The 20,850-nt window shown below is 39.8% G+C and overlaps 1 long non-coding RNA gene across 7 annotated transcripts in view; it reads left to right on the forward strand.

Moving 5' to 3' along the window:
- The window catches only part of LOC106096598 (cytospin-B), a 72,686-nt gene that overhangs the window by 16,732 nt on the left and 35,104 nt on the right, over positions 1-20,850 (forward strand). For 6 of the 7 annotated variants that reach the window (XR_002059559.2, XR_002059554.2, XR_002059561.2 and 3 more), the window contains exons 3-4: positions 19-154; positions 18,025-19,586. This is a non-coding gene — a long non-coding RNA (cytospin-B). Of the gene's footprint in view, positions 1-18; positions 155-8,501; positions 8,892-18,024; positions 19,587-20,850 lie in introns of those variants that run through there. The other variant, XR_002059560.2, reaches the window with a different exon arrangement.

The following is a 20,850-nucleotide window of genomic DNA, read 5'->3' on the forward strand; positions in this document are numbered from 1 at the left end:
GTGCAGATGTGTTTTTAGCTGAAAAGAGCCAGCAGTGATGATGCCTTGACAAAGCCTCCACCAGGAGCTACTGCCTCCGGTTCCCGGATGAAGAAGACTGTGACTACAGGAGCCATTTCAGAACTCGCTGAGGCCCGCCCTCGCAGCTTGTCAGGTGGGACACTTTCAACAACTAATTTTAGAAACTTTCATTGGGGGGAAAAAAAGACCCAGTATAAAATATGAAAGGAAAAGGATATATGTCTTCATAAATTATTATTATTAAGAGTACATATTAATTAAATATGTACTCTTATTTATAGAGTACATATATAGAGTACTCTATAAATAAGAGTACATATCCTCTTATTTATAGAGTACATATTTTGTGTCAGAGTTGAAGAGCTAACCATTTGCAGCCGCTAGAGGGCCACATTTCATCACTAAAGTTGTTTGTTATGGGTCCCCAGTTACTCGTGGGAACTGGCAGCTTCACAGATGCTTCCTTTTATTTCTTACCCTTTTTATTCATTTATTTTCTGTATCTGTATTTTTTTTCACAATTTGTTGGGACTAGTGAGGTACAGGTGGCTAAGTACTGAGACTCTCAAGCTTTTGGTCCAAAAATTAGATACTGGACAGATCCATGACCTGTATCTTCTCACATCTGATCAGCAAATTGAACAGCAGGATATGTTTTGGATGAAATGGGGTGTGGGGGGAGGTCAAGGTTGAGCGATGGGGGGATACTAATATAACTATATGCATTGATAATACCAAATCTGAAGTGGGGCTGGAATAAACAGTATATTTAGCTAGTTACATGTTAATGATTAAGATCTCTTTGTTGTTCACAAAATTCCATTTATTTATCTGTTTTTAATTAATAAGTATCCATATTTTTTTATGGATCAAAGCAAACATTTCTAGAGTTGGAAAAATAATGGTAGATTATGTCAAGTGTCGTTTAGCTTTCTGTCTATGGCTATCACATGTTTAGACGCACTTGGACAAAAGCTATTATAGTTAACTAAAATGAAACTCAAAACTAAAACTGTAAACTGTGATGTGAAAAACATTTTAGAAAAAAAATAGATGTTTGAGAAAAATTTAAACTGAAACAATTTGTGAAATTTGAAAACTAACTCGTATTACAAAAAATAATAAATGGAGCAATTCCAGTAGGGCCTTTGCACATTTCGTGTGCGGGCCCTCGGTAGAGAAAATATATCCTTAGTTTTAGTTTTTGTTAGTCTGGTAAAAAAGAAATTATTACATCCTGCCTGATGAGACATTGATGGATATGCTTCTTAAGATTTTGGATGTCTACAAAATTGTGAGTTACTGCATACAATAATTAAAAAGACTAAAACTGACACTGGAACTAATAAAAGCTAAAATAAAATTAAACATTTTCAAACAATAAAAGCTAAACTGAAACAAGAAAATCCACTCTGTAAACTAACTGAAACTGAACTGAAAAAGGGAAAGTCAAAATGAAATAAAAATAAAAACGAATTAGAAAATACAAAACTATAATAAGTCTGTTTGAGACAAATACTCAGTCAGACGTGTTGCTAGGATGTACTATTTTAGTGCTTTTCAATTATTTTTCCAGCTACAACAACACTGCTTTTAATTAATATGGTGTGCAAACAAGAGCATAATTGTAAGAGCTGCTGAGAAGTGTTAGGGGTTCGTGAGACATTTTACTATGTAAAATTTAGATTTTATTGATAAGTATTTGGATGAAATGGAGACGAAAAATTGAAAATTTGTGATTTAAATTTTGGCTATTCAATAACAGAATGCACAGGGTCATGCAGCAGTAGCTATATAATGAACATTTGAATGATGAAATAAGACATTGTCTGCCCAGACTGAAAGATGTCTAGGTTGAATGTTAGGTTTAGTTTTAGCGCTAAGATGGTGTTGACTAAATGATCAATGCTAATTGGGGGAGCATATGGTGGCTCAGTGTAGTACTTTTTACCTTTTAGGAAGTTCGAATGCAAGTAACTTGAATGAAAAGTATCTTGTTATCCAAGACCTTGTGTGGTGGTATTAAACTTTGCATTGGCTATTAAACACAACAGCTACATGATGGCAAAATGCATATTACATGTAGAACAAATATGATGGGTGATAATGACAGGGATTTGTTTGCAGTAATTAATGTTGTGCATACCCTTAGAAGTCCTCTGTGTGGGAGAAAGCTGTGTTTGTTTATGGCAGCCCATCCACACAGTGTGTGGATGCTGCGCTCTGGTGAATTTCTTCTTCAAAGGGCTCTTGTGCAGAAGCGCAGATAATTGAATTCTATTTGACAAAAGACTCCAGAGGAGCTCAGAAATCACAGCCAAGTGAGGCTCTCAGTTCTTTCATACACAATTAGACCATGATCAGCTTTCACTGGATTGAGCTCTAATTAACCAAAGTTTGCTTTTTCAAAGCATTTTCACACCCAAGGACAAGAACAGATGCCCAATTTGTGCTATTCATGATAAATTCATTACAAACTTGCTTTGGCCTAGTTTTGCTTGGAAATTTCTAGTATCCAATTCAATTTGAATACAGAGATATACCGTAGAGGAAAACCTCTTTAAAATATGGTTGTCATGCTGTCATATCCTCCTGAGAACCAAGGAAAAAAGTGTTCCCATTGAACTTTTTTTGTGATTTCCTGCCTCTTTGGAGCTAAAGGAGGCAACCCAAAAAACAGATGAGATATCAATGGAAAGCCCAGGATGTCCTCTATTTAGTAAACCAGGACTTGGTAGGGTAGCTCGAATAAGTCAAAGGATATAGAGCAAAAACAAGTGTCCATTACAAATGACATAAATGAATAGGCTGGTTGTCAGGAGGGTAAGACTGTGTTTTATATCAGCGAAAATATAATCTTTTTGTGTAACACAAGATCACTTTGAGAATGTTTTTCAGCCTAGTTGCTGATCTTAATTGGTGTCTAGTTCATGTGCAGAAATGAAAACATCTGAAAGATTTTATCATCTTCATTTTTCTTTTATGTGCCCAAATCCCCAAATATGTTGGTCTCTTCAAATAGATTTCATCAAAATATGAACTCTGCTTTCACTCAGTTGAGATTAACTTCTGAAGGGAACCCCAGGCTAACAGGCATATTCTGACCTTGTGTGTAGTTGTAGGACAAATGTGACAAGAGTGGATGTTTTTGCTGTATGATTCCCTTCAGGCCATCTGTGTTGTTATGCACCTGCAGTGAGGCGGAGCATGTCAAGACATATGAAGATACACAACAAGTGGATGTGTCAAATGTGTCAAAAAAGCAAAGCCATTGAGCATGCTGAGAATGAAATGTGACACATGAAATGGCAGCGACGGTCAGCCCTGCATACAACTTTTGGCAATCCTCATTTAGCTTGCTGCTTTCAATACTAAATCAGAGTTCCAAAATATTCTCACAGTGGGGAATGACAGGCTTTGAATATAGATTGGGGTGATGCTTTGTGGCCTTTCAAACAGTTTGTGATGTAATGCTCGGAAATGTCTTGGATGTTTGCATTTATTGATGTGAAAGGAGAGTAAATATCTGCTTGAAGAAGATTTACTTTTTGAGTGTGCATAGAAGTAAAATATTCAACATTTGCATTGTGACATTTTGGGATCAAAATGTTGACTTTGACGCTGTAATGTGTCATGAGGCTTGCCTTAGTGATACCATCAGCTTTCATGTGGGGTATAAGCACATGAGCTGCTCCCTAGCGGATAAGTGACATTACGTACTGACATGAAGCCATCAAGGCTTACTGGGCTCTAAGGCACACTGCAGCAGAACTGTCATCACACGCGTCAAGCAGTAAATTAAGTCTTTTCTCACCTGTATTTTGTGCCTGTGTTTTCAAGCAGGTTTCAGTTTCCTTAAAAAAAATAGGAAAACACGCACGTAGATTTTGGAAACGATTAAGCAGTCATTTGTCCCATGCGATAACCTCTTGTTTTTTGTGCAAAAGTCAGTAAAGAATATTATTGTTTAATAAGAACTAATGCATAATTTATTATTTTTAGAGATTCATGAGAAGTGGGTCAGATATGATATCGTGCACACTTTTGGAAGATAAACAAACAACATAATTCCTGCGCTAATTAGGGAGCAAATTCACCTTCATGCAACGGTCTTCAGTTTTTTAGAAACTGATCTGTGATATTTCTTTCCGTAGAACTGAATAGATTTAAACTCATGTTTTATTGTAATCTTTGAAAAAAATATCATCTCTGTGTAGTTATTATCTGCTTAGTTATTGGCTTTGTAATGCAAACACTGCATTACTTCATAAGATTAGAAAGAATGGAGTCATACTGAGTAGGGAAGGTGTAATGGGGAAAAATATGGAGTCATGGGGCAGAGACACACTCACAGCAGTCTCTAAAAAAAAAAAAAGCTCCTCTGACTGCCAGTCTTATCCCACCTTTGTCTGTCCCATGCAGGCTGTGGCCTACCCTCACAGCATGTCATGGTAATGAGTCAAAACTGTTATTTTTTCTAATGGAGTCTATCCCCTTATCCCCTCTGGCACTTTACCAACTCTACCATACTGTTAGACAACGGGTTAAAACCCAGCCTCATCCTGATGACTTATTTAAAACTCCTAATCAATAATTCAGTAAAGCTTTCACTCAGAGGAGTCCCTGTCGAGTGAGCAGGAACAGGGGAGATGAAGCTGCCCTGCTCCATAAATAACAAGCATGTTCGGGACTGAAAATGCATAACTTTATAAATGGGAGCTTCTAAGGATCACAGCTTTCTTTCGCATCTGTGCAGCTGATGCGTTCACTGGTCACTGATGTTTGTGTGATCAGAGTTCTTGTTTAGTCAGGGTTTAAAAAAACAACAACAACAGATTATTGTAATCTAATATTTATTATGATATTAGTAATATTAATATTATTATTATTAGACAAAGACTCAACTCATATTGACACTCCTTGATTTATCCACCTTAATTGATCCTTTATTGATCACGTGTTTTCATGTCATGTGATGTTCAGTGGTTATACCAGTGAGTGAGAGTGAGCAACACTGACTTTTTAAGTAGCAATGGCTGTCATAAGACGTTATCTCTTATTAATATAATAATGTAATATAGATTTGTTGTATAAATAGGTTTGAGATGTGCTGTAGCTGTAGTCATAGTACATGCATATATGATGCTTTCTTATACATTTTTTTATCTAATATTTTTAGAGATTAACTTGTGATCTTCTATCAAAAGTTACAGCTATCATTATGAAGATGAAATTGTTATCATGTGTTACACCTGTGACAATGTGCCAGCCAATATCATAGGAGATTTCTTATGTAAATAAATAGATTTGAGCTGAATTGTATCGTAAAAGTGCAAAACTTTGTCATCATATCATATTATTGCCGTATTTAATCTCATATCCCATCGTATCTCATTCTTACTCCCTTTGTGTAGATTTTGTAGGAGCATAAGTTGACGACTCCAACCAACATGAGGAGTTTCTGAGAGCAGGACATTTTTAAGTACAGACACCTTAATGTGTTTTGTGTTTCTTCTGCAATTCTCCTGAATGACATGTCATTCATTCATTCATTAAGATCCAGTGTCTTCTTTGTGAACTTGCCTGTCATACAGTGATGGAGTTGAGGTTAGCTGGCTAAACCTGATAGAGTTTGACTTTGTTTCCTATTAATGAGCTTATAGCTTGTGTCATTTTTCTAATAGTGCCTGAAATCACTGTCTGAAGAAAAGGAAGATGTCAGATAATGGTTAAGGGTCAGTGATCTGCAGAGCCAGGAGACAGAGGTGTGCTTCAGGTATTATGGACCCCATACTGTGTGTAAATTGTACTATGCACAACCCAGACACCACACTCAGCCATAGCACATGGTCCCAGCAGGGCCCTGTCTGCTTGTGTCAGGCAGGAGGAAAACTGGTATGGTCCTAGAGCTCCTCAAAGAGTATCTGTCAGATAAATTAATCAAACGTGTTACAGTCCACTGAGACACCCCAGCCAGCATAAGCAGTCAGCCATAGCAAACAGACACACAATGAAAAGCAGTGAGACATGCAGTGCAGTAAAAAAGTATTTGGACTCTTCCTGATTCCTTAGGTTTTTTGGGGGGATATTTGTCACACTTAGATGTTTCAGATCATCAAACAGTAATTAATAATACACAAAAATAACCTGAAAAAATACAAAAGGCAAGATATGATATGAGATACGGCAATAATATGATATGATGACACAGTTTTGCACCTTTACAATATAATTCGGTGTTTACACAGCTCAAATCTATTTACAGTATTTATATAAGAAATCTCCTATGATGATTTCCTTTAATAAAGGAAAAAGCTATCTAAATTTAACCGCCCCTATGTGAAAAAGTAATTGGCTCCTATACCTAAAAACTGGTTGTGCTACCCTTATCAGCAAGACCTGCAAATCAAGCATTTGTGATCACTTCCAGTGAGTCATTCATGTCACTGTGGAGGAATTTTGTGCGGAGGTTTTTTGAACATGAATGGCCTGTGCAAACTCATGCCGAAGCAACATTTGACCGAGTCGTTCCAAAAATCATAAGACGGGGGGGTTTTATAAACCCGGGTTCTGAAATTTAACCCGGGTTTATAAAAAGTGTGTTTATTTATAATTAATTAATTTGTGATTCAAGAAATGTGGTAAATACTTTTTTCATACAGGGCTGGGTAGCTTTGAATAGTTTTTGTCCCCTAATAAATGAAATTATTATCCAAAAAACAAATTTGGTATTTACACAGGTTAACCTTGTCTAATATCTAAACATGATCTGATGATGATCTGTGTGAGAAATATGCATAAAACTTAAGACGTGAGGCTGATACTTTTTCACAGGACTGTATATGCTTACTGTATATACAGAGAGATGTAAAAAGTACCATTACTGTTTATCTCTTTCTTTTGTCTCCCATAATGATCATAAAACAGTAGGATTGTGTTCTCTGTTTATTTTTCATACAGTGGAAAAGAAGCTTACGTTAGGCAGTTATAGCTTTGCTCTTGTATCTGGGATCAACTCAGACTAAATGCATCTTGCCCTTTTTAGGTTTGCTGGCCAGAGTTTTGGCTCAAAGTTTGAAATTCTTCTGTGTAGAAGCCCGTGACCCCAGCGAGTCACCGAAAGACACTAGACAAAGAGCAGTGGTCTTGCCAAATTTTGAAAGAGGTCTCTTGGACCTCCAGAAATGAACATCCTGCAGTGAGGAGAACATTCTTAGTTGGATTAGAGGAATGTTTGTTTACAAAGGTGGATGCGCTGCTCCAAGAGGAGGAGAGAAGAAAATATTAGGAAAGGAAGAGGAAGCTGTATAAGCAGTTTATGCAACATTCATACGATATGAAAAGACCCGTACAGTGTTGTATCAAAGGGCTGAATATTCAGGCTGACGTGGGCAGAATCCTGTAGCAAACTAGACCTTCCTTGCAGCTACCAGAGAATTTTTAAATGGCTGCTCTGTTAATAATATTTTCTAATTCAAAACTATATTGAACTAAAAATGTACAACTATAAATGCCCTTTACATTATTATTCTGCTTATCATTACATTTCCACAGTTCTTTTCAGCAGAAAGAAAATAATCCGGAAGCTCTGAGCTTATGCAACAGAGACGCTCATACTCCTAAAAATATCAGTGCTTATCTGTGTCACGTGTAGCTTTAAAAAAAAAATAATATGGTGCAACAAAAATGAATGTTAACTTAAAAGAATTAATTGAAGAAATACATCCATGTGCTTTTGATGTTTTGGAGTCTCAGAGTAGGGCCTTACATATTAGAGTACTATTTTGACACATAGGTATATTCTAATCTATTCAACATTTAGGTTTGGGGACCCTAAAAAAGAGGCTGCTATAGTTGATCATAATTTATTCTCCTTTACAGTTTTGTACTTATATCATGAACGAGAGAAGACAGAACACACACCACATCTAGACTATCACTCCCCAGCTTTTTACACATGTAGGTGAACCCACATACACGCACATGCTATTGTTCCCTGCTGGTTGCACTGTAGGGGAAAATGCTAGTGAAAGCCTCGGGTAGCCCCTGACACACACTCCTCACACCCGCATCTCCTTTTCCCATTTTTGAAGACTTTTCTCTTCTTTATATTTTTATAATTCTGCATGTGGGAGCAGGCATGGAAGAAAGTTTGAAAAGAAAAGACAAAAGCTGCCACCATCTGCCAAAAAATACAAATGTTGCCTTTCCTTTGCTCCTGCTTCTCTTTCCTTCCTACTTCCCTCCACCCTCTTCTTTGGCTCATACTTGTCCTTTTTCATACCACTGAGGGACAGATCATCTCTCCATTGTTCAGCTGGTACTAGTGAGAGCAAACTGACTGGCAGCAGAGGGAGGAGGTGTGTTAAAGTGTGTGTGTTTGTACGTTGGGGTTTTTTTTGTGTCTGGCTGAGGAAGCCACGCCTCCTCTGAGCTGATTCCAGTCATCAGAGCTATAATGAGGTGCACACGACGCTCCCTGCCTGCCCACCCGCCTGCCAGTGTGAAATACTGTCACCATCCTGGAGGACAAACTCATACACTTTCACACTCACTCATTGATGGGACAGCAGCCCGTCTCCTCACACATGCTCATGCAGACACACACACTCGTATAGTCCTGGAAAAGAGAGGAGAAAAGAAGGAGGGAAGAAAAAGAAGGATTTTACATCTCTTATTGCATCCTCTCTATGTGGTGCTGATTGTGGGCGCTGAACAGAAGAAACAAGCCCACTACTCGTGCGCACACATACACCTCTACCCCCGCAGCCACGGACTCTTGGATTAGTCTGCTCCGGTGTGGAGTGTGGGAGCTGCGGAGCGGACCAACATGGGGAACCAAGCAGGGAGGCAGGAGGAAACGGAGTCAGGTCTGCTTCTTGTATCGTGGTTTGTGTCAGCATCACATCTTTGTGTTTCGTTTGTCTTCTCTGTAAAACAAAAAGAACCCCAAGAAAGATGGACATTTTCTGAATAGAATTTGCAATATGTAAGTACATTTAACAGACAAGTCCTGATTAATGAATGCTGACTGTAGCGCTGGCTGAATGTGCCCTGGAGTTATAGAAGCTGTTTAAGCGTGTTACAAGTTTGCTGCTGCTTTCTTCTTCTACGTTGTCTCTGTGTGGTTTTGGATCTGGTGTGTTTCTGCATTTAGTCAGACAGCGCAGATCTGTATTTGTATATATGCGAAGGGCAAGTACTGAGTTAGGTTTGCCTGACAGTAAGCATGAGGGAACCTGCCAGAGGAGATCATTACACTCACATCCTTCCAATGCCCCGAGCTCATTGTGCCACTGTAAGATTCCTATTTCAGTCCCTCTGAACTGCTCTCAGCAGCACTTCATGCTGATCTTCAGACAACCAGGACATTTCACATCTTAAGCTTTCAACATTTCTGTAGCAAAATTAGCATAGCATCTTGTGTGCGAAGCCTCTTCATATAAAGTATTGAACAAAGACATTAATCACATCTTTATGCGCTTATGTGATTATATTTGCATATTTAGACGTGGCTCTGTAAATACCAGACCCAGGTCATTGAGACACACACACACACACACATACAGTATTTTATCAGTGGTGGGCGTAAACTGCATCATTTCATAGCAGTGGCATGTGTTGTTGGATGATAAAGCACAGAAGGCTCAGATTGGAAGGCAGTGGTTGCAGGCTGCAGCTTGCTTGACAAGATTAGGTATTTCCAGTGTACATACAGCATGGAGCACACAGTTAATACATTATACACAAAAGATTGCTGATACTGAATTTAAAAGCAGGACTAAGAAAGTTGATGTTACCTTTGATCTCACAAAATTTTACCTGTTTACTAAGCAACATGTGGGTGCAAAGTACAGTTTTACAGGTAGTGTAGAAGTATTTGTGGTGGAAATGAATTGGAGTGGACTGGTAATATGATGGATTAATAATCAGTTATTCTCTTTTAGCTATGAGAAGTGCATAAACGATGCAGTTACTAAATGCAGTACATACTTGATGATGATGATTGGTCCAGCCTCCCTCATGAACCTACATTATGAAATTAAACATTCCTTCTGCTATATTAGCTATTGAAGGGCCTATTTTTATTAACAACCCACACTGAGCTATTATAGCAAATGAAAATTGATCATCAAATGGCTTGAAATATTTTTTTATTATGCCTTTTCTTGGGCTTAAGATATGCCAAGAGGTATAAGGCCAATGATGCACAGAAAAAAAAGATACTTAGGCTTTAATAAAGTCACCAGTCACCATCTGCTAAACAACAATATATTAATGGACGAAAACAGTGAAGTTTGTAATTCCTCCATTAGCTTTCTGCTACACCCTGACAGTTAGGCCAGCTGAGGTTTGTCAGACTGGGATTTAAAAGGAGAATAACAGCTCTGGTGCCTGAAGAATGGAAAGAAATGTGGGAACAGGAGGAACTTGTTCAGATTTGATTGATGGTGGAAGTCTAAGGAGTGAACTGTCTGCTGCAGTGATAAGCGGGTCGTTATCACGAGCAAACCACACTGATGGCTGCTACTGCAACAAGGCTCCCTCTCTCCTGACCAGGAGAGCAGCCAAACCTGTGGTCAGCGAGCTGTCGGCTGTTGATGAATTGTCTGTGAAATATGATCCAATAACAGTGGGACTATTTTCAGGCCTACAACTCAGTAAATTATTCACGTTTGGGGCTCAAGAATTTTTAAAAAAAAGGTTAAAGACATGGTTTGTAATGAGGTCAAATAGATTGTTGTGATTTTCATCTGGTCAAAAATGGGAATTTCAAACATTGATGGTCTCTACAGAATTTTGATTGGAATGCTTGGAGGTAGCTGTAATGTGTGAGGACACGACCAAAAATGTAGAGGAGCCTAATATTTCTGTGGCAGTTGGCATGTTGTCATTACAATAACATTGTTCTTTCTGTCCACACTCAGTGTATTAGTGTTACAGCAACATTAGGGCTCTTATGTTTAATTTGGAATGACCTAAAACACCAATCAAAATGTCGTTACCTTTAGCTCTCTCGGTCTGTCTACAGTGTATGTGTGGATAAATAGACTTGTTTCACTACTGAAAATTTTTCTTATTTTCACTCATTTTTTTGTATGTTTGTGTATGGGTCTTGGTGAACTGACACAGAAGATGTATTTTTGTATATTTAAGTAGAAGTATGCTCCTGGGAATCTAATTTTTAGGATTCACACAGTTTTACTTGGCTTGGTTTCATTTCAGAGATACAGCAACCTCTGCCTTTTCCTTTAAACACTGGGATATTTTTGCTTATTGACACTGTTATAGCAACCAAAACTGATGATGGATTTGTCTTAGCAAGCTTTTAAAATAAGATTTCCAGACCACCCCCGAGTCTCCTAATTCTAGTGTAGAGCTGATATTTTGAGACTTGCCAATTAAGACACTTTAAATGGTAACAGTCACTGTTTGTGCTGTTTTGCCTGTTGGTTGGGCTCCCATTCAGAGCAGACTTTTGCTCCAAGCCAAAGAATGTTGAAGGGCACGGAATAATGTGCCATGTGAATGGCATACCAGAGCAAATTCACACAGAGCAGGGATTTATGATGAGGAAGTACATTTGTCCAACTTCTGATAGTCAGGACACGGTGAGGAAGTAACACCAGTCACATTTTCCGTGGCAGTGGGCAATTGGCACAGTAAATACACCATCCATGCTGTAGTGCTTTGTGTTTGCAAAGGGAGGCGTGTGCTGTTTAAATGTCCTGTTTGTGTAACAGAGGCTGTAGCCTGGACATCAAAGTTGATACTTTTTTTTCTTTTCTTTTTGCCTTCATCCCTGAGCTCATAAAACACAAAGATTTATGATAGGGCAACTAACAATACATATATGACACGGACACCATTACAAGAATGCTGGATCTGACATGCAAGCCACTAAGCCTGTGATTGTGTGTTCAATGCATACCAAATCAAACTTGACTTGATGTGGTTTGTATGTCTGTCAGCAGCTGGCTGTGGTTCATCCTCAGTCTGGGAATGATAATCCTGGCCTTTCTGTCAATGTTAGCCCAGTTTTTGTCTTAGGAACAACAGGCCAAAGAAAGCTCACACAACTGTCACTTTATACTGGGTGTCATCTTGTTAATAATCTTGGCCCTAGTGTCTGGTCATACTAGAAAATGGAACAACGGGGTTCACTCACTCGGTACTCTCAGTGGTGCTGAGAACATGGTGAGTTTGAGAGTAATTGTACATTGTGAGACACGGCTAATATTGTTGTCCTTTCCATCCCCTGGAAAATCAGCAGACTTGGTTAGAGCTAGCTCATATTTTGAATTTGCATTAGTAGTTCATTACAGCTGAACTGTGCATAGATATATTGCATTATTATATAAAATCTGTTTCATTTCTATTGATTCTGGCTGGACATCAAAGTTGATTCTGGCTAACAGAAAATGCCAAAGTTCCTCTGTGTAATTTAAGATTCGAAGTTGTAAAGTTGCTAATTCAGTTTCTATTTTTTCCTTAATATTTCCAGAATATGTTGCTTTATTGCCTTCTTGTGATTACTCCAGGAGAGCAAATCACAGATGATTAATTCAGTCCAAGTCTTGTAGTAGTCATTCTAAAGGACTAACGCTCAGATGGAAATCATCAGAAGCTTAAATCAAGCAATACTCATGACAACCTCTAACCCATCACACTGGCTGATCCCTTAAACTCACTAGCTTGTAAAATGCCATATGATCCTTCTATGAGTCCAGTGTTAAACTATTTTCCATGTGGAGCATAGAGAAATCCTCCCTCTCAGTTGGCCTACTCATGGCTTGTGCTATTGGATTTCTTTTGTAGGGTATTGGCTCTATAAGTAATGTAAAGCCAAGTGGATCGGCATTAGGGCGCTGTGTTAAAAGTCTTAGCATGCAGGGCAGTTGCAGTGATTCAATCAAGATGATTAAAGAAGCCAAAGAACTCAGGCCAAGTGTCCCTCCTTGGCTTGCCAGCTCTCACGGTGCACCTCCCTGCTGAGTTGCAGAGGAAGCAGAGAGCTGTACACTTTTCGTGTAGAAACAAGAATCTCAGCTCAGTCTGGCACACATTATGTCTTCTTTAAAGAGTTGGTGGAAGGTTTGCACGGTCAGTTGCTGGCACAATTGATTAACATGTCACCTGCTGACAGGTTACACCAATGGCGTCAGATTAATGGGGTAGTTTTCTGCACTGAGGAGAGGTGCAGAGGAGACTGGGGAGGCTTGATGCTTTGAGGCTCTTTGTCTATGAGTAAATGAGCAGTTCATTGCCTTCATTTCAGCCTAGTAATAAAAGTTTGAATAAAGTCTACTGTGGACAATTGCTCTGCCATAAACCTGATGGCAGAGTAGCTGGCCAACCACTTAGAAGCATTTCCTGATATTGGTAAAAACTAGCTAAAAATCTGGTGTTACAAAGTAATAATTTTAAAAATGAGGTAAACGCCAATTTATTGTTGTATCCCAAATGCAGATAACAATTCAAATTGTCTTTGTACCGAAACATGGTTTTTAAGACAGGTATTAGACTGTAGTGAGACTTACCTGAAGGAACTTCAATTATTCAGATATTATCCATTGTCTCATTGTATTAAATATGCTTCTTGAATGAGAGCAGGTGTAAAAATGAGGTATTTTTAAGGAATTGTTGTGAAACACATGTTTGTGCTATATTCCAAAGCATCTTTTATGTTTTAAAAAATGATTTTAATGGTTTTCAGTGGTCGACCGGCTGTTGTAACACAGTTCATCATCCACACTAATCTCTGCTTAGTCAGTGTGGCAGTCATGGAGCCTCAGTTCTGTCTATCTTCCTCTTTGGTAACAAGAAAGGAATGCCTGAGTCCTGGTATCTGACTGAAGGGCGCCTGTTGACCTATTTCATGTCCTGTCAGTGGGACAACAGGAAGTCCAAACACACAGACTGTGTTTCTGTCTCTCCTTTCTTCTTCCACCTGACTGGAAAACTGCACATCACATTTCCTGGAAGCCAGAGGAGAAGACGGATGAGTGGCAGTAAGAGATTCTCTTCCAAAGCTTGTTTATTATAGTGAAGGTGCCAACGCGTCATTTCAGGTGCCAACTGTCTGACACTTGACCACCTGCAGTCATTATTTCACCATGACTCTTCACCCATGATCCTGCTGCTCTGTAAATTGAAGGCTTTGTGCATTCTGCTCACTGTGCACTCTGTCACCTCTTGGCAGGCTGGCTGGCTGGCAGGCGAGCTGCAGTTGACTGGTCAGTGTTGGACTGTGTCCATCCATACGGCTCCTACTGTGATTTGAAAGCTTATCTTCATTAGCAAAATTTTAAAAAGCCTGTACTCTGCATTAATGTGATGACTTTTCATTTTTTTAAAAAGGTTTGCGCTACTGGAAGTCATTCTGTTTGAGTCAGTTAGATAATTAGTTAATGTAAACAACACATTTATTTCATATGGGCAGTCTCCTTAATAACATGCATGCCGTTTTTGTAGTTGCTGTATAAACGGTGGTGGTATAGCTTGTATATAAAAATTCAAAGCTCGCTTTTCCCAGTATTTTTTTATCTTCCTATTTATAAGAGCTAGTCTCCATAGACTGCATGCAGATTTATTCCTTGCTAGAGGAGGTACAGCCCTCAGTATGCCATTTACCTGCCCATTCCATTCCTTTTCATCGATTTAGTGCTTCTCAGATGTAGCTATAAAAGATTCTGGATCTGAGCGACCTACATCAAAGACGGTGCTAAATTAAGGAGAAGATAACTGCTAACTACCTCTGCTTTAGCTTTGATTTGTGAAAGGTTTGCACTTGCACACCCACAGTGGAAATGTTATTCTTTGAAGATCCTACAGTAAATATAGTTCTTGCACATTAATAGATTAATTAGAAATAGAAGTTTTTAATGTGCCCTGAAAACTATCAAGTCTGTGTTGTGCTTTCTCTCCTGCTCATGCCCTCAGCTAATATTACTGCTTTGGCTGAACAGTCAGATTACTGTAATGTATTGTGTGAATTAAGTGATGAGAGGGACCCCTAATTAGTGATGTTAACACACCTGCTTTCTCTCTTTCATTAGTCTGTAACAAAGTGGTATGTTTTACTCTCAGAAAACGTGATGGTTAAATGTTTTAATAGTTCTTTTGTTTACTTTCTTGGTTCTTGGACATTCGTGAAATTCATGTTATTTATAAGGAATTTAGAAGTGCCTTTTCATGTCCATCTCAACTGTAATATCTCAGTAAAGACTCTTCGGATTTGCACTCTTTGACCAGCTATCATATTTTATATCACTGACAACACTCTAATTTAGACTCTTTCTTCTCAGGAAGTCATTCCACATTTAGCCAATTAGGATGGTAGTTTTAGTATAAAGTAATAAATATTCTCTAGCTAGTGACTTGAAAACAAACTAACTGGAGTAGTAAATGTTAAAAAAATACTGTCACCTGTCAGCAGTAATATCAAATGCTCAGTAACCTTAAGGAAGTTAAAACTGTTCCGAACCTGCCATAAATCCCAGACAGTAGGTTGATCTCAATGCCAATCTACGACTACTCATCCAATTACCAAATCTCATATAGAGCATGCTACTGAAACTCTATCAGCATGTATTTCCAAGCCACATTGTAACCCACTGCCACCCCAGCTCTTACTTTCATGTTGTATCTGACATAATCAGTGTCAGCTCTGTGTCCTGCTGCTGCTCTCCCTGCCTCTGACTTTCCATTTATGCACATAGCAGAATAGATAGCTTGTGGAACAAAACTATCATCACGTATAAATTATTGCAGATGTAAATATCAGTCTTCTGTTGACTGTAATATTTCTGACTGAAACATACTTCAAGTGGTTTTAATTAATGGTAATTGGTAGAATTTGGATACATTGGAGTGCAAAGCACCTGTGATATGGAGCCTTGCATCCAAGGCTTGTTTCTGTAACTACCGGACTCTGTATACTAGTGTCTCTTTTTGCATGTGCTAACTGCTGGCATTGAGACTGGTGTCATTTCTCTGTGCACATGAAGCAGCTGTGGTGATGTCATGGTTAAAGAGGTGGGTGATCTAAAGATGAGTGAGTTCATGTGCTCCATCTGGGTTTTATTCACTAAGAGCAAGAAGAAAACATGAAGGGATAGCAAATGGAAGGCTGGCCCACAGTCCCATTCTTGGCATCAGTCATTCTCAAGGAAATAGCCTGATCTTAATCACTCCAGAATCTCTCTCACATAGACCTATTTAGCCTCTCTTTATTAGCACCTATCATTAGAATATGAGTTGGTATTCCTCTATTCTTCCCACGTATGGATGATTCTTCCAATAGTGCATAGTAAAATGTAGTAAACATTCAGGGCTGATTTTATGTTAACATCTTTCATGGGACTTCAGGAGTGCGTTCTGTCCTCATTCTGCCAGTCATGGTTTTATCATTTGTGAAATGCAGACATGTAACTGCGAATGTTGATGCAATTCTTTGGATCTTTGTGAAGATCTGGGTCTCAGTTTACCTGACAGGATAAGAAGTTCTGCATTTATAAACTGTAGCATGCCTTCATTTCAGGCATGTGGCAGATCTTTTAAGGAGTGACAACACACAGTGTCCAGAGCCCATGCTACTATTCTTTATTTGCATAGTCTACGATTGTCTTTCAAATCTGATTGTTTAAGGATTTTAGGTCATCATTGAAAACTGATACAGTTGATATGGTTTTACTGCTCTGCTTTTGCAGCAAAGCTTCTCACTGCAGGAATCTTAAACAGCTTTGTACCCCAAAAGTTGTGCCAGTGTTGGCAGGTTCTGCCATCGTTTATACCTAATTGAATGAGGGGATAGTCTGTGCACATTAGCCCATCAATGGCACAGTACTTAAAGAACTCATGGGGGTATAGGGTTTTTTCTGTTTTGTACGTGTCTATGCTTGAAGTGTGTGCGCATGTTGCTCTGGGTGATGATCCGTCTCCTCTCACAGGATGCCTGTCTAGCCTTTGCTTTGGGGGCTTGAAGATGAAGCTGCATGTATTAGAGAGAGAGACAGTTCTGTCTCTGTCTGTGCTCTGCTTAAACTGCTCTGTGCCTGAATGCTCCACGTGCACAGGGACCTTTGTCATCCTTTGAAACAAGCAGGCCCCTTGTGTCTGTTTCGCTGTTTGCTGATGATCTGAAAACAAACAATACAGCGTTTTCAGGCGGCACACAACTCACGCCAGGCATCAGTAAATACTCTTCATATTTGAGAGGGGTCTGGAAAGGCCTCACGGCTGCGGCCCACATTGATGCAGTTAAGCTCTGCTGCAGTCATGAATGGTTACAGCGAGCAACAGACAGTGTCAGGCAAATGTACTGTTGTCCAAACAGAGAACAATATGTGAATAGGGTATAGTGACCATGTGCTGAATAATACAAGTATGAATGCAATGCACTGTCTGCTCAGTTAGTGTCATCACATGATGTTAACAAATTCCTGGTTCTAGCATTGGGGTATGTTGATTCTGTTAACCTCCACTTGTCTTGTGAAGCCTGCTACATAATAATACTACAAAAAACAAGTTTATTAATGGACGAATCGCAAATTATAAATCTGTACTCTGTATCATCACAGGATTTACATTTGCAGTTCAAGTGGACTCTCTTTTGTTTCTGTGTATTTTTTAGTTTCAAATTAAATGAGTATTTGATCCACTTTAGCTATTAAACACAATTAACAAGTTAGATCCTTGTAAATAATATTGTTTGTCTTGGTTTTATGAAATTTTCAGTGGTTCTACTTATTTAGCTACTCAGTGTTGAATGTAGTTCGTTTGAAGGTTATAGTTATGATTTTAGCAGCTATCAGATGTAGAGGCTTAGATTTGTTTTGACATCTAAGAAGTCTTTATAACAAGTGGTCCCCGACACAGTCTGCTAAAGTGGCTGTGTAGCTGACCAAGGGAAGGAAACATTTTGTTTACACTTATTAATCAGTTTTGCCACTGGATAATTAAACACTGTTTCAGTATGTACTTTTTTGTGTGTTTTTTCAGGTGTACAAACTGTCAAGAAGTCTGGAATCCCAGCTCCTAGAGATATGCCCTCTGCCATAACAAGGGATCGCAGCTCTTTGAGGGACCAGCTGAAGAGCAATTCCACAAAGAGACTGGTTTCCAGTGCCAGCACTTCCAGCCTCTCCACCCTGACAAGGCAGACACGTAATTCAGCCAAATCTCGTGCAGATGCAGAGGGCCAAGAAAAGAGTCTTCTGGAAAGTCAGGTGAAGGAGCTTCTTGCTGAGGCAAAGGCTAAAGACCTAGAGATCAGCAATCTCAGGATGGAGTTGCAACGCTGTAAGGGTAAAGCCTCTTCTGCTTCCTCCTCACCCTCATCCAATTCTGTTTCACCTCAAGAACCTGCAGCCAATCGTGAGCAAGGACAGATGGGGGAGGCCCTTGTGTTGGTTGGGGAGCTGAGGGAGAAGAATGGGAAGTTTCAGAGGGAGCTGGCAGCCCTCAGGGAGGAGAATCAGGCACTGAAGGAGAAGCTGCTTAGCTTGGAGGCATCTTCTATCTGTAGTACAAACACAAGCACCTCCTCCAACCCTTTGGTGAATGGCCTGTCCTCAGACTCTTCAGCTCTGCAACAGCATAGTCTCCCCTCTACTGCCAGCCTACTCAAAACCTCTGGATCTTCCAGTTCTGACATCACCAAGGGGTCCCCATCACCTGACTCCTCAGAGTTTGAGAAGATCCCATCACACTCAGAATCAGCAAGCAGTGGTGTTAGTGGGAGCACTGATCAAGCAGGGGCAGTTAACAGTGCCAGAGGTCAGGACATCTCCTTGCAGAGCCTAACTGAACAGATTCACAAGATGGAGGAGAGCCACCACAGCACATCGGAGGAACTACAGGCAACAATACAGGAGCTTGCTGACCAGCAGCAAGTGGTGCAGGAGCTAACAGCTGAGAATGAACGTCTGGCTGATGAGAAACGACTCCTGCAGACTTCACTCCAACAGCAGAGAGAGCGTCTGGAGGTATTGGCCCAGAAGAATGAAACGTTCGCTGTCCGGCTTCAGGAGCAGGCTCAGGCTCAGGCCCAAAGGGAGGAGGAGCTGGGTAGCCAGGGGCCTCGACTGGCCGAACTGGAGCAGAGGTATGCTGAGCTGGTAGAGAGTTCACGCTTTGAACGGGAGAAGCTAGTAGACATCCAGCAGCAACTAACAGGCAGCTTGCGGGCCCTGGAGGAGGAGCACCAGGAGGCCCAGAGCCAGGTCCGCTGCCTCAGAGAAGAGTTAGACAGGTTGCAAGCCCAGTTGGACAGAGAGCTGGAAGCTGGAGGTCAGGCAGTTCAAACTGCAGAAGATCAGAGGGCGACAGCTGAGGGTCTGAGACTGGAAAACAGCAGGCTGAAGGCACAAGTGGACATTGAGAGGCAAAAGGTGACTGAGTTGAAGGCTATGCAAAGTGCTAGTGACAACACTGAGCTGCAGACTCTGCTAAAGACAGCCCACACTGAGAGAGACAAGCTGGGAGTGGAGCTGACAGAACTAAGACAGGAGCTGCTTCAGGCGCAGGCTGAGACTGAGCATGTGCGAGCCTCTGTGTCTAAGGTAAGAGACGGGCAAAATTGATAACATATTTTCCATCTTGGCATTCATAATATATTTATTGCACCTTCACTAGGTCAGTTGATTAAACACATAAATGCACTATAAAGAAAATATGCTTGACATTTTGGAAACTATTCGTATTCATATCTTGGCTCTCTGTAGTTAGTACACTCAGTGGAAGCAACTGAGTGGCATGTGAGCAGTAAGAACTTCATTTATGATGTTTCCTTATGGACAAATTTGACCAAGAAATAGGTGTATGCTAATTCCTAAACAAAAATAATAGTGTATAAAAACAAATTGGAAGAGACGGTGTGTGAATTAATGAATACTCTGATCTGATGCATACAGACATGTTTGTAGACTGTCGAAACTGCTTACATAGATGTAATAATGTAAATAAAATATGACAAATCATGGATACTGTCGAACATGCCATCCACCACAGCTGTAGCTGCTTATGTTGTGGTTGCTAAGTAACAGAAACCACGCGTCGTAGGCTAGACCGTCCAATTTAATAGCCTTGCCCTTCCAGCCTACGCGGCCTACGTAGACCAGGAAGGCCGGGTCCTTCGAAGGATGTAGCCCTGAATTTGGACACAGTCCTTTTAATTATGTTTGATTTATTAAGCCATAACCACTCTGAAGAATTTCAGTTGTATAACAAGTTCACCTTAATAAACGTATCAAAATTCAACGCTGATCATTTCAACCGATCCATACAGTTTTAGAATGGATCCTGTGGACTGTTTTTAAAGTGGTCCTGTGATGTCAATTATGACTTGCTGTGACGAAAACAGCAATTTGTTCATCCACTCTTACTGTATGCTGTGTATAGAATTGCAAAACACAGCAGCCATAGTTGTCCGTAATATCTTGTAATCTTGTGCATATATTGTACTTGAGAAGTACAGAACTTCTTATTGCTATAAATTTGTTTTGTTTTCATAATTAAAAGAGAGTGTTGAATCTTAATGATTAAAAATTTGACTGAAAGGAAAAGCCATGTGATTTTTCATAACTCTTAAGTGTGACTGCGGACAAACTTCTCTCACACTGGTGTGAACATGACCATTAAATTGGTACTGAGTACCTCACCACTGCAATGCATGAACTCATTGCCACTTAAATGATTTTCATATGTTTCCTCAGTATTCATTTTGGTTTTCCCCTACAACACCACACATCCGAGAACCGCTGAGACAGTATGAGTTAGGGGTCATGTTGGCAGTTGTTGTTCCAAAGTAAAATGTGTCACCCGATG

The sequence above is a fragment of the Oreochromis niloticus genome, linkage group LG10, assembly GCF_001858045.2.
Source record: "Oreochromis niloticus isolate F11D_XX linkage group LG10, O_niloticus_UMD_NMBU, whole genome shotgun sequence".
Taxonomy (NCBI): Eukaryota; Metazoa; Chordata; class Actinopteri; order Cichliformes; family Cichlidae; genus Oreochromis; species Oreochromis niloticus.